The 23,211-nt window shown below is 37.1% G+C and overlaps 1 pseudogene; it reads right to left on the minus strand.

Annotated features, from left to right (window-relative positions):
• Positions 1 to 1,509: 1,509 nt before the first annotated feature.
• Positions 1,510 to 2,232, minus strand: LOC149851239 (protein DMP3 pseudogene; annotated as a pseudogene).
• Between the last annotated feature and the right edge of the window lie 20,979 nt (positions 2,233 to 23,211).

Here is a 23,211-nt window from a genome sequence, read left to right on the forward strand (position 1 = left end):
CACTCTCAAACTGAATCAATCTAATTTCTTGCTATGGAGATCACAAATGATGCTCTCATTGAGTAAGCTAGGGTATGCAAGGGTTTTTAAATGGGCAAATGCTGTTGTTGGCCGACCAAAGGAGGTTCCCAACCAGCTGTTTGTGGAATAGTTTTGGAAGCAACTATGGAAGCCTGTAAGAAGCGAAAAAAGAAATGTGAAAGAAACAAGGAGAAAATGAAGAAGCGAGTGATGAGTGAGGGGAAGCGAGTGGGAAGCAAGAGAGAAAGGAAAATAAATAAATAATATTACGAGAAACACAAAAAACAAGGGAAAGCAAGCATCAAAGGCGGAGTTAATAAGAAGAAAGTGTGTGCAAAGTGAAAAAGAAACAAGGGGAAAATGAAAAGGATGTGATAGGAAAGCGTGCTCCCAAATGGGAAGTGAGTTTCCCCTATGCTTCCCTCAAAAGGGAGAAGCATGTCACTTTCACTTTGGAAGTGTGCTTCTCTCCTTAAGAAGGTGCTTCTGGTAACTATGTTCCAAACTATTATTTGAAAAGGTATTATGCACTGAGTAACTATTTTGCTTTGAAAGCCTTCTTGACCTCACTGTATCAATTCAATCTCCATGTCTTAGGTGGGAATTCTCCATGTGCCAAATAATAATAAGGATAATTTTCTCCCAATTTATTTACTAGCAAAGCAAAAAGAAAAAACAAATGAGAGGCAAATTCAAATGCCTGACAGCTAGGGGTGTCAACGGGTCAGGTTTGATTCGAACCTAGGTAGAACCGGATCCAAACCTGATTTGAGATACTGGTATCGGTTCTTGACTCAGATCCAATCGGATCCCGTATAAGAGACACCATACCCGAATTCTATAAGGATTACATGAACCAGACACCTGAACTATACCAGGTAAAATAATATTTGTATCCATTTTACATTAAAAATTGTGGATATTAGTCGGAAACTCGGGTCGGGCCTGGGTCTGATATGAAATTTCACCAGCCATACCTAACTCCATATATTAATGGGGTCGCTTAATAGGCCCGTCACTTTACAAAGCAATCCACTGACCCCCATGCCCCGATGCCTTACAGGGACTTCAAAGAACATGATTTATGAAACTATGAGAGCAAGTCCCTGGAGAAGGGGTAAAGCCATACAGTTTTAAGCTGCCAGGACAGTGATATAAGTATGGCAGGCAGGCATTTAAATTTTCCAAACCAATTTTGAAATTGTGTGTCAAACCTGCATCATGGGTCTTCGTGTCCACGTGTCTTTGTGATATAGATGTCAACTCTAGCATCTATTTCGTTATTCATGTAGAGCTTTTTAAACTCCACACCTCCAGTTCGATTAATATTTCATTCATTACTTACGTATTTAATGAACAAGATAACTACAATAGAAGGCTTTTTAACCATTAACAAATGAAAGAATGATATCTGAACAATTTCGTTTTTTTTTTACATTGCCGCCATTAGTTATTTCACTTCGAGAGGGATCCATGTTCTAACCATCCTCAGTGAGTATCAGAAAAACCAATTCCCCTGCGAGACGTTGGGAAGATCAAAAACACCATGCTAGATAAAAAACCAGTGCCTAGTGGCAAGTTCACCAGGAGAGCGTGGTTGTTGGGATCACTCGCCGAGAAGAAGCAATCCTGGACGTTGGAGTCGCTGATCGCGACGGTCATGAACACGAGCACTGAGAAGAAGGCGTGGACGTAATCCACCCATCGGATCCTGTACTTGGACAAATCCCTGAGCCTCCAACTCCTTGCATCCTCATGCTCTTTCTCCTCATAATTGAAGATCAGGAGTCCCTTGGTAGTGGCAATCCCATAGTAAACCTTCCCATCTCTTCCTTTAAAACTGTCAGTAAAGGAGAAGAAGATGCAGGAGATGGTGCACACAGCAATAAGCATGAATGTCAAGTATCTGTTGGCAGAGCAGCAGATGCCATTGTTGGTGAAGGATCCAGAGAGAGCTTGGAAGGCAAGTAGAGTGCCACTCGGTAGGAGCTTCAAGAGGTTGGCTGCGCTCGCAAGCGTCTTGTCGATCACCACCGAGTGGCGACCAACCAAGTGGGGGAAAGCAGCCGGTGGCGGCGATGGCAATGGAGTCGCAGGAGGCGTCTTCATTCGATACCTTGCTGCTGCTGCTGGTGGTGGTGGTGCTACTGTTGCCGGGTTGAGGCGTTCTACCTCAAGTGGTGGTGGGATATGAATCCTAGTTTCTCCCATAGGTCCTGATGTATATACTTACAAATTTGTATGTAAATATGAACAACCTTATGAAATTGAGTGCTCGCAAGTACAATTTGATTGAGTATTACACAGCAGATACTGAAAACAGAGCTAGGATCAACGTCACACCTCTCCGCCAATAACAAGTCCAAGACGTCCTAACCAATCTGTGGTTTTTCCTCGTTACAGAAAAGAAAAAGTTGTATGAAAAATGTGTTGCAGTGGATGCAGGGCCAAGATTTTCAGCTGTGGATGTTGAACAAGGAGTATTAATATAGCTAAGGTGGCGTTTCTTCAGGTCCAAGTCAGATGATTATTGGAGTAAGAGAATGTATTTAATATTTGGTTTTTGAGGATAATGGTTATTTGCGTATTCGAGTAAGAGAACGTATTCATTATCAAAGACCAGAATGTGTCAAGTCTGATGTCCACCTTATAATGTTTGAACACGTGCATAAATTCTGTTTTTTAATGGATTTTTTTTTCGTGGAGGCAAAGTGGAGTTTGAGGCGTACTAATCTTTGGTTGGTTGTTTCTGTGAAAGTGGGGGCCGGATCAGGTCGAAGGAGCCTTTGGACAGAAAACTATCCAAGACTCCTTGGATGCCGTTGATCTTGGAGATGAACGGCACCAAAGACTCATTTTCTGATGCCGTTCACTTTGCTGATGAACGCAAAATTGGACGGCTAGAATGATGAATGGCATCGAGGTGCCTTGGAGGGTGTTTTTGTACAGGGCTCCTTGGACCGGATCCGCTCTCGTTGGGGCCTCATATTTCAAAGAAAAAAAAAGATGGGGTTTTTGGACTTTAGGCCAAGGGTGTGTGGTGTGGGAGGAGGTTCGACCAGGTGATATGCCAAAACACAATTTCTTTTGTATTTTGAAATTGCCATGGTCCTCACTGTTCGCACAATGAATGAATGGTGATCATGAAAGCCATCCTAGGGTGGTGATTTTAAAGCACAAATAATTTGTGCCTGACCCGAAATGTGAGATGGTAGAAAACCAAATTTTGAGAGAACAAACCCTGCCCGTAATTCACCGTTTTTCTATTCCTTCGTAGACTTGGAAAAATTGTCAATGGGCTGAAGCTTTGGATGTAAAGGGAACGCCACTATTTCGACATATGCGTTCACGGATTTTCTTGAAAAATAGAATACAAGGAGGCGGTTTTTTAATTTTTAATTAATCGATATACATTTATGATATTTTAATGTATAAAAAACTTCTTAATTATTACAATGATATTAAAAATTATTAAAATACTTAAAAAATGATAAAAATGGCCATGGACGTTCAATCAGAGATACAATGCCAAAATCTTGTGTGCATGCCCACTAGATGTGGGCCCCAATGGAGTTTGGCGTAGTGGGATGGGGCCTAGGCCGCTAAGAAGACTGTTTAGGTTCAAATCCAATGAGCATCACACTACAGTGGATTAGCGACAAGTTAAATTCATCGTTAATCCGTCGTTAAACGGCTTAGCGACGGATCAACAACGGATTAGTGACGAATATCTTTCATCGTGAATTTTTCGATGCTAAATCACAACGGAATATATCTGTTGCCCATTCCATTGATAAACAACGACGGACTGTATATGTCGTCTGTTCCGTCGCTAAGTTGCGATAGAATAACGAATGCCAACATCCATCGCAAGGCCGTCGTTACTAAATGACGACTTTGGTTTGACGACGAATTTATAGTCGTCGCTAATCCATCGCTACATTCAACGCTAATAGTGATTAGCGACGGATATATCCATCGCTAATCCGTCGCAAACAAGAAAAAAAATTAAATAACATTCCTAGGAACAAGGAGTAAGCCCACAAAGTTTTACGCCGTCAGAACAGTGTAAGTATGGTAAGTAGAGTCAGCACCGCTAGGTCTTTATAGGCAATTTCTTCGTGTAAATATAAAAAAAAATATGTGACTAGAGGTGGGAATCCTCATGGATTTTTTTTCCAGAAATCCAGTTCACAATAACATTCTTCCTAGTCTAGCACAATTTAATTTAACTGAACCCACGAATTGAGATGTGCAATGTGATTGCACGATTTAAGTGTGCTGCTGGGTCGGACAAGATGTATCCAAAGATAGTGGATGGTCAGATCCAACAGTACACACCCGATCCGCCATCACCACACTCGTTGAAAGCTCAAGTTCTCCATTTATCATATGATAAAACTCAGAGTGATAATTCTCACATAAAAATAAGGGAAAAAAGAAAACTCATCAACAAATAATGCCCATTAAGTATAGATTAGTGGACTTAATACTGTGATCATTTAGTTTAGTCTGATTAGGCATACCACGTCATTACTCATCCCATGTTCCCGTTGAAGGCAAGCAATGTCCATGCCCAACCTTCGCTGAACTTGCATACGAAATCGTAATGTCTGTTTTCTACTTTTACTCCCTTTCCTTGAATCAATAAAATCCAAATGACCTTTTTCTATGACGTTTTTTCCATTGAAAAAAAAAGATGTTTTCTTATTGAAAGATTCAGTTTTATGTCATATATTAAGTGCTTGGCCAAGGGCAACCTTGACCACACATCTTCATTATTATCATCGGTTGTGGATTTGGAACCTTCCTTTGGTTGGACAACCCCCTTTCCCATAGTGACAAATATCGCGAGAAATTGCCTAAAAGTTTAAAACGGTATAATTTCTTGCAAGATTTTCAAAATATTGCAAGATTTATGAAAAAAACATAAATACCGTGATTTAAAGTCAATATTTATGTTTTAAATGGCTATTTATCATGAAAACACCATGTATTTTTATTTTAAAATATTTTTTTATTAATATTTTCTTATAAAATTTATTTATTTATTTCTTGCCAAGATTTTGCCGAAAAAAACACAAGATTTATGAAAAATTTTCAATTTGTCACAAGTTTTTGAAAAGCTAGATTTTGCCAATAAAAATGTTTGTCACTATGCCCCCCTCTCTCTCTCTCTCTCTCTCTCTCTCTCTCTCTCTATATATATATATATATATATATATATATATATATATATATATATATATATATATATAGGGGGTTCTAACCAAAAGATGGTATAAAATCTACAACCGATGATAATGAACGGCATTCCTTCTCTAAGGATTGAGTTTTTTATCGATCACACTTTACATATTAGTGTTTTATCATTCATTTAGTGAGCAACATATTTTGGATTATGGATTTTCGATGTTAGCTGCGTTTTTGAAAGTGAAAAAAATCAACGGCCCATAATACTTTGCATTGTAAAGTTTTAAATGCATTATAAGCTTTGAAAACTTTCATGTTTCTAAAAACATGTCTATATGTCGTAAAGTCTTCATGTAAATCATATTATTTTTTACTAAATAAATTATAAAAAGTAAATATATGCGGTCTCATCACTGAGATGCGCAAGCATTGAAGAAGGGGAGCCATCCAATTTAATTGCAGATTATTGATTTGCAATACTCAGAGCCAATTTTGATAAATCAAACCTCACAGATGTGTTCAGCATGATCAAATTTGCTAGGACTGTTTGAATTATGTTTTTTTGACAAAAAAGGATTTTGTAAGCTTCAAAATTTATAAAAGTGTTCTTAGCCATTGATTTTTTGAATCCTTACAAAAACCTGCTCACATGTCATAATAGAATAGGATGATTTAAAAGCCTAATCCTACTAAATAATAACCATCTAGATCATATATGTAAGGCTAGATTAAAAAAAAAGTACCAAAAAAATGAAAAAGAATTGAGACCGGCATACCCTCCTACATTATCACAATGCAAGTTGTTTTAACTGAATCTAACAGCGTAGGTTGCTAGGACAGACCCTTGAATTATATTTTTGATTAAAAACCACATTTTAGAGTCAAAAGATGATGCATGTATGGCCATTGATTTTTCAGTTGCCAAAAAATCTTGTTTGATGATCCAAACGCTCATCCCTACTAAACAGAGCATTTAGACCGTACTTATAAGATTAGATTAAAAGCAGTCACTAAAATATGAGAATTAGAATATGAGGAATAATGTGTGAACTACGACTTTCATGATTTTTTTGCTCTTTTCTCTTGAATCTAACCATACAGATATGATCTACATGCTTGGTTTTATAAGAACCCACTCTTGAATAATCCAATTTTGATGCATAAATGAGATTTTTTAATTGCTTTAAAATCAATAGCTCATAATCTTCATAAATATTCAAGCATTCAAAAATCACATTTTTTCATTGAAAATACACGATCCAATGGTTGAGTCCTAGCAAATTCGCCGTGCCAAGAACATCCACATGATTGGATTTGAAAAAGGAGTCCCCAAAATATCCATATTTTTAGTTCTATCTCTCTCTCTCTCTATATATATATATATATATATAGAGAGAGAGAGAGAGAGAGAGAGAGAGAGTAATGGGTCCGTGCTAAACCAATTTAGTGCTAAACTACATGCTAAATGGGTTTTTGGGTTCTTTTCATTTTATTTTTAAATTCCAGAAGTGATGTATGTACTTGATTTTAGAGGGATCAGCTCTTAAAGCGTAGGGATCAGCTCTTAAAGCGTTTGATTCCAACATATTGGTAGGTTTTTATAAAGTTCAAAAAATCAACCGTCCAAAATCTTTGTAAAATTTTGAGGCTCCAAACATCAATTTTCTCATCGAAAACACATGATCAAGGTGTGGATTCTTAGTAAATCGACCATGCCCAACACATTTATGGGTCCCAAACCACATAAAAAGCACTGAAGAAGCCCGAAAACCCCCATTTAGCATGCCATTTAGCACCAAATTGGTTTAGCACGGACCTATTTTCCTATATATATATAATTTTCAAGGACAATAAAAAGTCGTGCAATGTCCCTTTTAAAAAAAAGAGGCGTGCAGTGAGTAGGAAATGTGGTCTGATCATATGGCATAAGACTTAACCTTCCACGCACTTCTCTTTTCCTTTTCTTAATAAAATTGTTCCCTTGGACTGGTGCACGATGGGGTGCTTAGTTTCAAAGTCAATTTGTAATTTGTTTTCAGGGGCCCTGTTCAACTGCCTCCCTTAATGGAGCGCCACCAGCTGGTTCACTCTTCTCGCTCATCCGAATCACACCTTTTAGAGATGGACGGCTCACATGCTGAGACTTTCTGCCCAATTTCCGACTCCGAAAATTCTGACACACTACATAAGCAGGCATGCATGACCACCGTACATGCACAGTATCCTACTTTGACCTCTTACGTATCTCTATGACTTTGGGAGGTGGAGAATTCGGATTGAACGTGGATTTCAACACGTTCCCACTCGTTAAATTAATCAGAAAAAAACTTGCACCCTTAGACATAGGAAACGTTGGATCAGGTCCAGAATCAATCAAGAGAACCGCATCCAGATCCAAGATCAGGGACGTTAGCCAGATCGTCCAAGACTCCTAGGGCTGAGTAAGAGTCGTTTAGAGAAAGCTGTTGAGAAGGAGAGTCCCACTTAAAGAGGTGAACACGTCAACTGCATGGAATGTTCTACTGAGACCATATCAAATCACTCTCATAATGATAAGAGTCCTGCAAATGAGACCAATAATAAAAAGTTGAAAATATTAAAAATCCTAGAATCAATCGAAATATTGATAAACCTGTAAACAAAACAATGTAGAACTCCCCAAAGGTCGTGTACCTCATAGTATATATTTAGCATCTTAGAGTGTGTGAAGGAAAGAGATAAAGAGAAAAGTATCTTCACTAGGATGTAGATCCTCCCTTGATCAAACCATGTTAAACTTTGATCTTGTGTGAGTGTGTATATGTGTTCATCTTCTCTTTTATGGTATCAGAGCCACCCCTGATCATCCACTGTAGACCTTTAGAGTATTTGACTCCATTGGAGTGTGCTTCAAAAAGTTCAAGTGCATCAATTTCTTTCTCTCATCTTCATCGTTCAGGATGGATGAGAACAACAACAGTGCATCAGGTTTGAACAATATCTTTCATCGTTGTCAAAGAGGATAATGGGGTTTGTGGATGCATCAAAACAATGTCCTCATGAGTTTATTATTGAGCCCAACAAAGAGGCTAAGAAAAATCCTGAGTTTGAGCAATGAGAAAGAACGAGTTAACTTTTATTAAGTGGGATCCTATCATCGCTATCACTTTACACGGTCAAGTGGTAGGATTGACCACCTTATATAGTGTGTGAGACACACTGAAGAGATCATACGCTGCTCACTCTAGGGCTAGAGTGTAACAACTTCAATCCCAAGTACAGAATTTGAAAAAGGGAGTTGACAATATACTAAATTGTTTTCATAAATCCAAAAGCATAGCCCATCAACTGTCTATGACAAGAAAGCCAATCTCTAATGAGGATTTGAATATGTATATTTTTGCTGGTTTACCCATGAGTGAATATGGGTCTCTAAGAATTGTGTTTAACACTAAAGATGACCTATACCCCATGAAGATCTATTGGGTATGATACTTGTAAAACTTGTAAAATTTTGAGATTATAAATAAATAAAGAATTCAGCTTTATCGATGAATTAGAGATGCATTTATACTATTTATTTGTAAGTATTGGTATTATACACACTAAATTACTTAGTTCTGTCTAACAAGGGTAAAATTGGTATTTTTAAAACTATTTCAGACAAAATATTGTTAAATATTTAAATTATTGTGCAAAATAATGGTTTTAGTGAGTCACTAACACATCTAGGTATTTTTGAGGCGCTTTGAACTTAACTAGATACATTTCAATGGTTTTCGAAAAAATTTCTTAAAAAGGGTATTTTGGTTATAAAACAAAATTTGGCAAATATTTTAATCAATAAATTATGATTTTAGAAAATACCAAAACCCTTGAACTATTTAAAATTAGATGAGTAATTAATCCGAATAAAACATAAGAAACTAATTTGGAAAAAATTGAGGATTTTATAATAGACCCAAACTCTATACGGGTTGGACCCAAATGGATCAATCCGAACATAAGATTTTAAGGATTTTACACAATAAAACAAGTATTATATTCTATTTTTTATCATGGCTTTGTTTTAAAATAAATTTGGTCTAAAAATAAATATTTATTTGCTAATTAGGTTTAGATTTTTAATTTTTAATTTTTTATATATGTCGTTTAGTTTGGGACCAAATCGGACCCGACTTGGGACCCGGTTTGGACATGCGCACCCACCTTAACACCCCTTAATCTGTCTTCTTTTCCCCTTAATTCCACTCAACCAAAAGCCTCTTCAAGCTTTTCTCCTTCTCTCATTCCCCCTCTCACGTAGCTGACTCTCCCCCCTTCTAGCGCCGGCCACCACCCAACACCTCTCCCATTTCGTTCTCCAAAAAATGAGAGGGGTCGACCCTTCCCCTTTCATTTCTTCTTCTTTTGTTTTCCTTTTCATTCGCAGTGGCACCGATGCCATTGTGAGGCTCCTCCACCACCAATACCACTACGGGTGCCGCACCACCACAGTGGGTGCCCTCTTGCCCTTCTCCATTTGATTTTTGATGGTGGCACCACCACTGTGACTCCATCACCACCTTCTCATTCTCTAGTTCTTTTTCAAGCCACAATCGCAACCTCCCCTGCTGAACCAAGCAGACAGACTGTTACCAGTCGACTGGCGGAGGTCTCAGCCAGCAAGCCACTGCCGCCATCACCAACACCACCTATACCTTTAGGGACACAATCTCCCTATCGCTTGTGTCCTTTGTTTTGACGACAGAAAGGAGGTAGTCGCCTCTCCTCCCTGCTCTTCCTCTATTTTTGGCAGACTAGAGGACTGCTACCCTCTTCCTTTCTCGGTACTTTCGGCAGGTACAAGGGCCACTCACCCTCTCCACTTCCTATGATTTTCTTCGCTTGCCTGATTTCCTCTGTTTGGAGGCTGGCCGAAGGTGAGCCAACCTCCATCATCCTTCCTTGTTTTCCTATTTTTCTTATTTTTTTCTGATAAACATTAAGCATTTTCTTTAAATCATGTTTTTCCTTGTTTTGCCGAATTCGGTTTGGGAAATCATGTCCCAACCGGTTTGAAACCTCTCGCAGCCACGTGGATGAGTATAGGGATTCACACCCAGCAAATTGAGATCATTTCCATGCATATTAGTGCACCGAGGTATGTTTTGCTCATCGTTTTTCAATTTTAGTTACCAATTTTTCGTTGTTTAAGTGATTTTCTAGTTGTTTCTCATTATTTTATACTGCCTCATTTTGTATGCCCAATTCCTAACATTGAAAATCATGATGGGCTGCTGTCGACACCTCTACTAGCCATGACAACAAATGTATCTTTCACTTAGCTTGCATTTTTTTGTGTTTTACCTGTTTTGATTTGGATTTCAAGGAATTTTTTAGGTTCAATTGGGTGCCTTGATTTTTATGCCATCACTGTGGTGGTGCTTTGGATAACGTGCAGATCTGTGGAGATGCTCCACATAGATGTCCAATATTGTTTTGGACTTTTTAGTATGTTGTTTCATGGTTTTTGCCAATCAAGTTACCAATTTATATTGTAAAATTTATCGCTCGTATGCAAAAACATATTTCGATAAATTTATTGTTATGTGTGTAGCACTGTAGCACTCTCCATTGTAAGAGAACACCCAGTTGAACCCTCACCTATGCTTCTTAATTTAGATTCTTGATGTTTGTACGTGCGTGCCAAGTGTTTGCTCTTTTGTTTGAGCGTATTGGTGTTTGCGGATTTTGAAACCCCACGATTTTTTGGGTTTTGCTACATTGTCTTATTAGATCTACCAAGGTAGGATTTTGAAACTAAATTTGTAGAATGAAAATTCTTATTGTTTGGTATTAATTTAATGTGTTTTAGTACTATGTTGCATAAGAATTATAGTGTAGTGCAGATTTAGCAAATAAAGTTTAGAATTGCGTAATTTGATAGGTTTTCATGAAATTAATTAGCAAATACGTTGAATTTACTATTAGCATGATTAGTGTAGTATATGAGCACTGTTAAGCATGTTGTATAATTTCAAAGTTTGATTATGTCTTGAGAATTTTGCCACACGCTAAGCGTTCGATGAAATGCGTATGTGAGATCGAATCCCAGTTTTTGAATATGGTTTGCGAACAAGGTTTCAAAAAGGGTTTTCAAAGGCTGGATATGCATGTTTGAAACTTTGTTTCGAAAAAGGTTTTCTACATGTTATAGTTATGCTTTTGATTTCGTAGTTTGCATCATAAATATGCACTTGAGAGTGTGTGAATATGCATAGTTAATAATGTTAACACTCACATCGCTAATGTGATCTTCACATGTGCACATGCATAGTTTATGTTCACAAGTGAAATGTGCTTAGATGAAATTAATAATTTAGTTGTAATAGTAAAAAAAATGCTTTATATATATATTGCACTGTGCCAATTGATTTGCTGGTACGAAAAGGAAAATAAATAAATGACACTACAAGAAAACTGTTAATTAGCGACGAAAATTTGTGACGGATTTTTTCTGTCGCAAATTTGCGACAGATTAGCTAGAGAAAACTTTCTTCATGAATCTGTCGCTAAGTAGCGATAGATTAGGGATGAAAGTTGTTTCATCGCTAATCCGTCACTAATTAGAGACAGATTAACGACAATAAATTTTTTGTCTCTAATTCTCAATACAAGAAAACATTTTAGTGAGGGAATTTTTTCGTCGCTAATTAGCGACGAAAAAATTCCATCGCTAAATCCCTCGCTAATTTTTGATTTAAACCAAGCGCGAAATTTTCTCTCTCTCCCCGTTCGAAATTTAAATCGACCACGCTCGATTTAAACCGACTTCGATGATGCAGAGTGATTGCTGTGCAAGTCAGTTCATGGTGCACGACGATGACACAGAGTGATCGCTAAAGGACGGCGACACCGGTTCACGGAGGACGACGACACCGGTTCACGGAGGACGACGATGCCGGTTCACGGAGGGTGTCGATGCCAGAGAGCACCGGTTCACGGAGAACGGCGACGCTGGAGAGCATGCCAGTTCACGGAAAACAGCGACGCTGATTCACGGAGGATGACGACGCCGGTTCACGGAGGACGGTGACGCCGGAGAGCACCGGTTCACGGAGGACAGTTTATGGAGGACAGTGATGTCGGTTCACGGAGGACGACGACGCCAGTTCACGGAGGATGGCGACGCCGGTTCATGAAGGATGGCGACGCCGGAGAGCACCAGTTCACGGAGGACGATACAAGTCCGACGATGAGGCAAAGCGATCGTTCTGTGCAATGCCTGTCGGGTGCAGTATAAGTCCGGCTTATTGCTGCCGGAATACCGCCCGACAGGGATCCATTTTTTTAATTATTATTTTTTTAAATTTAGCGACAGATAATGTCTGTCGCTAAGCTGTCGCAAATTAGCTACAGAATTAACGACAAATAAGTTTTTTCGCTAATTAGCGAGCAAAAATTCACGATTGCCTCTATCCATCGCTAATCCATCGCTAAACAGTTTAGCGACGGATAAGCGATGGATAGAGGCCGTCGCTAATCCAAGATTTTCTTGTAGTGTGATACTTATTGCTAAGTATCACTTACGGATAGAAAAGCCATGCATATTGAAAACAATGCAATATGAAAATCGAGTGTTTACTCGTAGTAGGTATGTGGTGCAAATGCATCATACCATGAATTTATTTTTATTATATGCAACACTTTTTTGCTCACACACGCCATTTAGTTGTGGATATCTAGGACTGTTGTGACTGTAGTTTGGCGATCATGCTGAGCATGATAATAGAAGTGCTTGTATGCCACACCATTATATGCACACACGCTACCTAGTTGTGGATATTTAGGATTGTTGTGACTGTAGTTCAGAGATCATGCTGAGCATGATTTGAATGCATGAGAATAGAAATATTTTTCTTGTTGTGGTTCAGAAGATCATACTTGTACTGATTTTAGATAATGGAATATGGAGTGTATTTACTGCATGTACATATTTTGAGCATGCATTGTGTGAAATGTATGTTGCATAAATTGATGTGCTTGACATGACTATTAAATGCTAGTGTGAAATAAAATTATGTAAAGCATGTCATGTATGTAAAGTATGTATCATGAGTATATGCTTTAAAATAAATGAATCATGCGTGTAAGACTTGTAAATTTTTCAGCAAATTTTTTGAATAAATCCATGAGGTATTTTATGTAAAAATAACATATGAACCCAAAATGCAAAATGAATAGATTTCAACGAATCAATTATACTTATGACGTATGTAATATCGCAAATATATGCTCAATCAGTCAGAGAGCCATAGCATCCTTCTGAGTAAAATTAAAAGATTTTAATGAGCTAACTTTCTTAGTTTCGTCGATACGAAGAAAATGGTGTACTCACAACTTTTCACAAAAAAATATCAGCGAAACCCCGAAAATATTTGAGACCCATAAAAATATCTGGTAGGTCCCACAAAAATATTTTACCAAAAATATCCTATGGACCCCAAAAAAATATCTCATGAAATTAATTAAGTGGGCCCCACAGGGATATAGAAGTTATTTGATTACTTTATCCTCAAGTTTGGGTCTTGGATCAAGTACGGGGTTAGGATCAGATCAAACTACATGTGGATCCAAGATCCATTTAAAAAAACTATAAATATGGGTGACCCCCTCTCTTAAAAATCATTCATTTTCTCTCCTATTTCTCTTTCTAGCTCTTATCTTCTCTCTCCTCTCTCTTGGTTCTAGCCTAAACCAAGCTCATTTGCAGTGAGCTTGGACCTGCTTAGCTCAGGTTGAGCCCAGTTGGTCAAGACTCACTTGATCTACCAGGTTAACTTTTCTCTTTTCTCTTTTATTTTGGTCTTATCCTAGGTCAAACCCACTTGACTTAGACCTAGCCTAGCTAGGGTGGGCTTGGACCCACTTAACTCAGTTCGAACCCAGTTGGGACATGACCCCTTGGTCTTGATGGCTTGATCTTCTCTACTCTTTCCTTGCCTAAACCCTACCCATCTGACTAAACCTAGCCTAGTTGAGGTAGGTTCAAACCTAGTTGGACCTAAGTTAGGTCCAAACCTAGTTGGACCTAAGCTAGGTCTAAACCACTTCTTGGTCTAGACTTCGTTGAACCGTTGTTTCATTAAAAGCTACAAGACACACTCTTTGTTGTGACTGTACCAGATGTAAAGGACATGCCAGCCACGACCTAAGAGTGCCTCAACCACCTCGTTGGAGCACTACCACATATTTTGGTAGGTTTGTGCACTAAACAATGCCAAAGTTCTACTTTTATCGATATATATGTATTTGCTTATGCTTTTGAGATTGCCATCACATCGAACGATCTCATGACTCCTGCTTTCTATAATATATATGTATTTGCTTATGCTTTTGAGATTGTCACCGTGTCGAACAATGCCAATGCTCCTACTTTCTACATATTACATATATATGTATTTGCTTATACTTTTAAGATTGCTGTCGCGTCGAACGATGCCAAGACACGTGCTTTCTACAATTTGCTTATGCATTTAAGATTGCCATCATGTCGAATGATGCCAAGGTTCTTTCTTTCTGCAAATATATATGTATTTGCTTTCTGCAAATTATTTAGTTCACTTTCTCTCACTGAACATTAAATATACTTCCATTTACATCACCGCGCTATATCGTACAGGCTCTTGCTCATATTATATATAGCTGTGCATAAATGAGTGTTCAAATAAAGATTAAATCTTATTGTCAAATACAATTCCATATGCCGCTCCTCGATCAAGATTTTAATTCACGAAAGAAGCCCCTATTAGAAAGGCTTTGCTCTTACGCAAAACCATTTTTTCATAAAAACCTAAGTCACTTGCGCATGACCTAGCTAAAGCCTAAAGGTTCTAATGAATCATGATAGATGCAAAGTATGCACTATGGTGCACATCTATCCCCGAGTTAAGCGTAGCGTTTCCTCTGTCAAAAAGAAGAAGTGCTGCCAATTTTTCTAAAAAGATGTTCATCGAGCTTAAAAGAATGCAACAATTTTTCTGTTAAAGAGAAAAAGTGCTGTTGAATTTTCTAAAAGAAGCTTAATAAGCTTAGAAAGAGCGTAGCATGTACTCCACCACATAGAACTGGTGCTACTAAAATTTTGACAAGTACTTTCTATGAGTAGAAAGGGCCATCACGCTTTCTCTGTCAAGCAGAGGAAGTGCTATCTAAATGTTTGGCAAAAGGCTTGCCTAAACTAGTTTGAATGACATGATTATGCTCCTATTGTCGAAACCTGACCAGAATGGCTTGTTCCACCTTCGCCTGCAAGGGCACCGTACTCGTAAGGGTCGGTGTGCCAGAGTGATTGTTACACTTTGACTAGAACAAGTACTCATTATAGCTACATACGCCAAGCAGTTGATATGATGTGATCATGGTATATGTATTCTTATATGAAATACTGTTATACAACTAGACTCGTAAGGGTCGGAGCACCGGAGTTCGTTGTCCACCTGAAAAATGTGAAGCACTTGTGAAGGTCGTAGATGACGAGAGCAGAGTCATGTATGCATATGAATAAAACTTAACGATAGTCTCTTGGCCACATGGTTAGACTGTGCTTCAGTATACTGGATGTGGTTGGGGTACATATTTCCCTTAGTGTAGAAAGCACTGGTTTGCTTGAGTGATATTCAAATATCGTATAAAGAATGGTTATGCCACTGAACCCCTTTAGGACTATTGCTCATCGTGGAAGATGGTGATGGTACAACCCGCGAGCAACACATATTTATCATAAACTAAAGAGTTCAAGGGACCTCCTATCACTTAGAAGGTTTGGAGATCGAGTTGTCCTTAAGATCTAAGGATTGAACCCCACTACTGCAGTAGAAGATGCATCCGAAATGGCCTGGTAGGGTTATCCCGATATGAGTTCTACCACCCTACCATGGACAGGGAAATCATGTCTTTAGGGTATTTAAAATACATTGAATAATAAACTCCTAGAATGTCACATTGATGTCGAAGTTCAAGCTTCTTCCGTATACCAGAGGGTGAACGATTAATATTGAAACCATGCATTAGTTCTAGGTTCAGTGATGTATGAATGTATGAATGAATATGCATTGTTCTAACAAGTCTTGCACAACCTTGCAGAAGGTGTTGAGATTGGTATACTACTGGACCGATAGGGCAAAGACCCATGTTGTATCCACACGACTAAGCTAAGCTCGAGGAGCTCTCGCTTGGATTCGTGGGATACAGATATACCAAGTCTTGGAGACTTGAGCTTGATGTTCTAGTTGAGGCCTTGAAGAGGCTCGAGTGATATATGCCAAGTCTTGAATACTTGAGCGTAATGTTCTAATTGTGGCCCCGAGGAAGCTTTCGCGATATACGCTAAGTCGTGGAGAATTGAGCATCATTGTTGCGAATTGTAGCCCTAAGTGGACCATGTATTTTTATGAGTTTATACTTGATTTGATTTAAATACTTTCCTACCAGACCAACAATGGTTCTGACCATTGTTTAATGGAAAATACAAGTACTAAACCTGCGATGCGATATGCAGAGCAGTGCGACATCAAGTTCAAGGGTTTCTCTAGATAGTGTCGTACCATTTCTTTTATAAAATCAGTTTTATAGAATACTGCTTTTTCAAGCAGTGATGTTTGTAATAAATAACTTGTTTTGATAAATAGAATACTTTGGTGGTCAATGAGTGCTTGGCCATATATCTGTGACTTGCCTGATGTTTTCTAAAATTGGTGACTCATTATTGTCCATTTTCACTGCTAAAACCCCTTTTTAAATTTCACTGCAAAAAAAAAAAAAAGAAATCCATGAATTTTTGACTAAGTAAATATTTTGAAAATTCGGGGCGTTACAATGCGTGTGAACATGAATATGTGTTAATGCATATCCTGTTTGTGTGTGAATTATGATGTGACATGTATTATGCAAGGGAAATTAAATCATCTATGACATGTTTCATACATAAAAACACATGTGAAAGATTCATGCATAACACATGTTGTAATTGATATCATACATGAAAGCATGTTAGAAATGGATCATGCATAAGAGCATGTGTAGCATAAATCATGACATGATAGGATCATGCATAAAAGTAATTATGATTATGTCATGTACATGCATGAGAGCATGTAAGATTAAGTCATGCATATGGCATAGACTGTTTAGTCATGCGAGAGGGCATGAACTGTTGATATCATGCATCAGGGCATGAGAGAGTTATTCTGTGAGATAATGACACTTGACTGTAACCTATGACTTAATAATAAAGATAACCCTAGACCATGAGTCTATTTGAGACACCAGTGAAGCCGGGCTCTCTGAGATGGTTGCGTCCGTCCCGATCTCTTGTCTTCCTTGAAGAGGAAAGGGCGATACAAGCCTCGTGGGACATATTGAGTTTTTGAGGGCTGAAGGCACCTCTTGTCTTCGTGCCATAGAGGTTAGGGGACATGTCTACCAATGAGTCCTAGGTGGTAGTACCACAACTCTGCAGAGTTAGGGATGCATGCCCAATTTTTTGACAGCGATTTTGGTTTAGTATAAGCCAAGACCTGGGACCGTAGGTCTTTTCTCCCAATCGCTGTATTGCAAGGTTGAATCGCTCAGGAAAAACCAGTTAAGCCATAGGAGGGCAAATAAAATACATAGAATAATAAATACTCCTATGATTGTTTCTGGATGTCTATACCCTCTTTTATACCAGATGGGTCTAAATAAACAAGAAAAATAATAAATTAGATTTTTTAGAATCACTACTATCATATGCGTAAACATATAAATGTGAACATATATAGACTACTAAAGTTTGCATATGTCATTTGCATATGAATTTTACATATGAATGAAAAAGACATGTTTATGGTCATGTGATTGACCTGTTGATACAAGTTACAAGCTTGTTTGTTGCACGTGAGGTGCTTGTGTGTGTGTGTGTGTGTGACACACAGAGAAGGTCAAATCAGGGCCTGTTCCATATATATCTGAATGCAAATATGCATTAATGTTCTGAGAATGAACATGAGAATTAATGATTTAGATAATGCATATCATAGTCATGAGTTGGACATGAGTATGTTCTTTTTAAGGATAAAGAAAGTGAAGGTCTACAATTTTCATGGGCTGTTATGTTTTATTTCGCTTTGAAGCATGTCTTGAATTACGTATTCTCATTAATTTATGCGAACACCTATCATAGATATGAATGAATGTAATGTTTAATACCATGAAAGAGAATGAATGTGAGTTTGAGTTTTATGCATACAACTTACGCAATTATAAATGCCATGGAATGAATGATGATAAATGTGATTGAATTTTATGTGCATGTTTTGATATGGATTCCCTTGACCCTTATTTGTTTAAAATGATGGGAATCATACTTTGATTATACCATTACAATCTTGATATATATTCTCTAAGTTTAGTTTTGGGTTTCTTACGGGAAAGTGGTTGATGCCCTACAATATTACAGATAACCTCATGAAAGACTGAAGCGAAGTGAGGGTTGCTGCGCAGCTGAAAGCTCCACTCTTACCTATTACAATCCTTGGAGGATCCAGATAGTTTTTGATGGTTATAAACTTGTAATACTTTAACTCTTTTATGTTGAGATCTTTATGTTGGAAGAATTATAATATTTTGGAATTATAATATTTTTGAATTTTGTCTTTTCACTTATTCAATGGTTGTGCTTATGATTTGAAGATTTTAAATCTTTACGTAACTCCGCAATTGTCTTAAACCTTAAATAAATTTCATTTTTCGTATTTTTTTACGTGTGAGGATCCTTGAAGTAATAACCTCAATCGAGTTGTGTTTATGGATGATTCCATACTGAATATAAAACTGAAAGGCTAATATACACTTGCGCTTTTGCTCAGGTGGGCCATCCCGTATTTGAAACGGTTGGAATATGGTCATAGATGAACTCATTGACATATTATTTTCGAGAATCATACAAAACTTTGTAACAATAATATTTTTTTATACTTTTTTCTCAAAATTTGTGGGTTTGAAAAAGTTTAAAAAAGTTGATTTTTTTAGGGACATTATAATACTAGTTCATGAAGCTTAGTTAAATGAGCTTGCAAACCTAGAACCTCCTATGGCAATTTTGGCCTTCAAACAACAAAATTTGGGTCAGTCTCAAGGAAATCGTGGATCCCAAAATCGTTTTAACTCTTTCATAGGAAGAGAAGGAGGATGGAAATCTAATTGGTTTGGTCCAAACAAAGAGAATTCAAATAGTCAGACAAATCCATTAATTTATCACTCATATGGTAATGATCAAGGCCACATTGCTGCCCAATGCCGTGCTATATGTCAACCTTGTAGAAAACAAGGACATGGTGCTTTACATTGCAAAGTATTCAAGTTTCAAAAAGACACTACTTCTCCAAAAGCATACAATGCTACAACAATGAACTATGTTGATGATGGAATATGGTTCTCGAATTCTGAAGTAACCATGTAACAACGGATTTGAACAATCTCTCACTCCAATCAGTTTATCAGGGACATGATCATATCAAAATTGGTAATGACGCTCACGTGAAGATTTATCAAGGTAATTCTTTGTTTGGTTCCTCTACTTCTAAATTTATTTTAAATGATACAAGCAATACTGTCTTTTTTGAATTTTATTATGATCGGTGCTATATTAAAGATCCCAAACCGATGAAAGCACTTCAGCAGGGTACCAATGAATAAGGCTTGTACAAGCTAAACATCACCAAAGTAGAACATATATTGAGAGACCCTCCTGTATCAGCCTATGTTGGAGAACGGGCATTTGCAGAACAATAGCATAAATGATTGAGATATCCCTCTCTTTTTATTCTTCACCAGATTTTGAATAAGCATACTTTACCTATTTTGAGTAATAATAGTGACAATTTTGTATGTGAGGCATGTCAAATGGCCATACTTTACCCTTTGAAATAAAGTTAAAAAACCTCTTGAATTGGGTTATTCTAATGTTTGGAGACCTACTTTTGTTCTTAATAGTAGATGACATTTATATTATGTGAGTTTTGTGGATGATTTTTCAATATTTACTTGGTTATTTCTTATTGAGAGAAAATTACAAGTTTTTCCTGTATTTCAAAGTTTTCAAGAACTTATGAAAAATCAACTTGGATGTCAAATTAAATCCCTCCAAATTGATTGGGGAGGAGAATACAAACCTTTTGCTGTATACTTGAAATCATATAGAATTGAACACCGTGTTATATGTCCTCACACATGAATAAAACAATTGTGTTGAGCGTAAGCACAAGCACATAGTTCAAATTGTTCTCACTCTTTTGGCTCAGACAGGGATGTAACATTTGTGATTTTTTCTAATTTTAAATGAATAAAGGTACATTCTTATGTTCAATTTATGTGTGCATAATTTTAATTAAATTAGTATTCAAATCTCGGATAGTTTATTTATGGATTTTGGATATATTAAATACCGATCTAAATCCTAGTATTTAGATCCAATATGGGTTTGGATTTAATTATGAATTTGGACTCTTGAATTAAGAGTTTGGATTTGGATTCTTAATTGGAAGTTTGAATCAGATTTTTATTAGTGTCATGGATCCAATCTCATGTGGATTGGACTCTATGTGAGATGCCACCCATGTGAGACCCACTTGGGATGTAGGAGCCCATATGGATGGGGCTCTCAAATAAATGAGAGGAATCTAGAAGAGGGTGGGCTGTTCCCACCTCTCCACCTCTTTAATTAATTAGTTGGTTAATTAATTAACTTAGTTTGAGTAGTTAGTTAAAATCAAAGTAAAAAAAAGGTACGAGAGTTCTAAAGCATTAGAAGAGTTAATAAAAATAAAAACATAAACATAAACAAGTTGGGATCCTCTCCCTATTCACACTATTTGGGGATAGAGTGAGAGAGAGAAGCTATTTTAATTGTACTAAGGGGGAGAGGGCCATAAAAGGGCTCCCTCACAAGCCCTCTATCATATATCCCTTTAAATTTTTTCTCTCTTCTCAATCCTATTTCTTCTATAATTCATTTCTCTATCAAACATTCTTTTTTCTCTATATTCATGCCCCTAGGAGAAGAATTTGGGTATTATGGTAGCCATTAGAGATTCCATATGAAGGTGGTGGAGTTGAAGTCATTTTATGCATATCGATTCAGTATTCTACTCGATTTTCAGGTAGAATTTCATTGACTTGCGTGCCTACATAGCACCAAGGATGAATATGCATGTTAGATTAACTTTTTAGACCTATATTATGGATGATATCATATCCCATGATTTTGGAGGGTTATGGGCCTCCGGTTGGGTTTTTACCAAAAATGTTTTTTTTTAGAAAAACCATAAATCATGTTTGATATTTTTAAATCATTATAGATGTATATTTGACTTGATCAACATGTATAAACTTATTTAAATTAACATTTATGATTATGCATATATTGAATGATATTTGCACAGTCACATGAATACATAATATATTTATGTGCTTATATGAGCATGATATGCAACATATAATATAATGTGATTTATGTATATGCATCATGATGATTAATTACTGTTGTTACATGCTTTGATATATGAATTGCATGATTCATGATTGATTTCTCATATGTGAGCTCACGGTTCGAGGAATCGATCGGTGTTTGTCTGCCTGAATGGATGTGTTGCATATGCATAATTGTGGGGATGGGGTCAAATGATATTTTTGTACTGTAAGACGCGTGTATGATATGCAAGCATATTGAACCACTCAGTTGTGAGCGAAGAGGGTTGTGAGAACCCATGGAGTGTTGACTGTGCACCAATTTATAAAAATATATCATTGATCTATGACCTTAATAAAGATAACCCCATACTGAATGGTTCCTGGTACCAAAAAAATGTACAAGAATTTTTGGAATATATCATCCAAAGTCTACCTTAGAGAGGGTAGATGGTACAAGCTTTCAGAACATTGAGTTGTTAGAGAGCGAGGCATCTCCTTTGGTTCCCCAATCCCTTAGAGTGAGGGAGAACCAGACTACCATGTGGCCTATGTGGTAGTTCCTTTGACTTGAAGAGTCTTTTTATAGGATCAATCCTATTTTATGTTGTCATTAGGAGATTTTCTCTCGATTATTAGCTATTCTCTTTTTGGATTGCCATTCAATTAGTCATTCGGGTTATAATAAAATACATAGTATAATAAATGCTCGAATGGTCTTGACTGGATGGAGAATTTTGCCTGGGATTGCCTATAAGATTAAGCAAGAGAAACACTTAATTAGATGATTATAATTATTATGCTTTTATTGCAGTTATGTTTATCTTTATTGTTTATGTTGAAAATATGCTTGTGATGATATGATGTTCAATGATGACATGTTATAATAATGTGTTTTCTAAAATTTAACTATTGTTGAGATTCAATTAAATGCTTGCTATTATGTGTTGTGTGTTATTGAATACATGATTATGTATGCTTAGTATTGTACATGCAGGCAATATTAATGTGTGTTCTATTGAGACTCAGTTGTGAGTCTGATCCCATACTTTTAAAATGCATAGATAATTAATGAGCTGATAAATAAAAGCACATTTTTTTTAAAATTACTATAAGCACAGAAACTAGAAAAAGAACTTGGTTTAGTTTGAAAATTTATGAAAAATATGGGTGTAAATTAAAACAACAATCGACACTAGTCCGACTGACCTATGTACGACTGCTTTGGAATGGTTTCACAAAATCCCATGTTAGATAATCCTTAATCGCACAAAAATTCATCATATACATCACACAACCTACTTAGGAGTTAACTCTGAGCTAAACATAACAAAATTATACACAAAAGTTGACTCTTGTGCCGTAAGAGTCAACTCTTGTGATACGAGAGTTGACTCTTACACTGCAATGATCGATTCTTTGATCACAAGAGTTGACTCTTTGTCCCTCAAAAGCACAAGACAAAGCATAGCAAGGAAGAATCAACCCTTGGGTCAACCAGAACATGAAAAGCATGCAGAAGTTGACCCC

The sequence above is a fragment of the Nuphar pumila genome, chromosome 1 (assembly GCF_984573655.1).
Source record: "Nuphar pumila chromosome 1, dmNupPumi1.hap1.1, whole genome shotgun sequence".
Classification (NCBI taxonomy): Eukaryota; Viridiplantae; Streptophyta; class Magnoliopsida; order Nymphaeales; family Nymphaeaceae; genus Nuphar; species Nuphar pumila.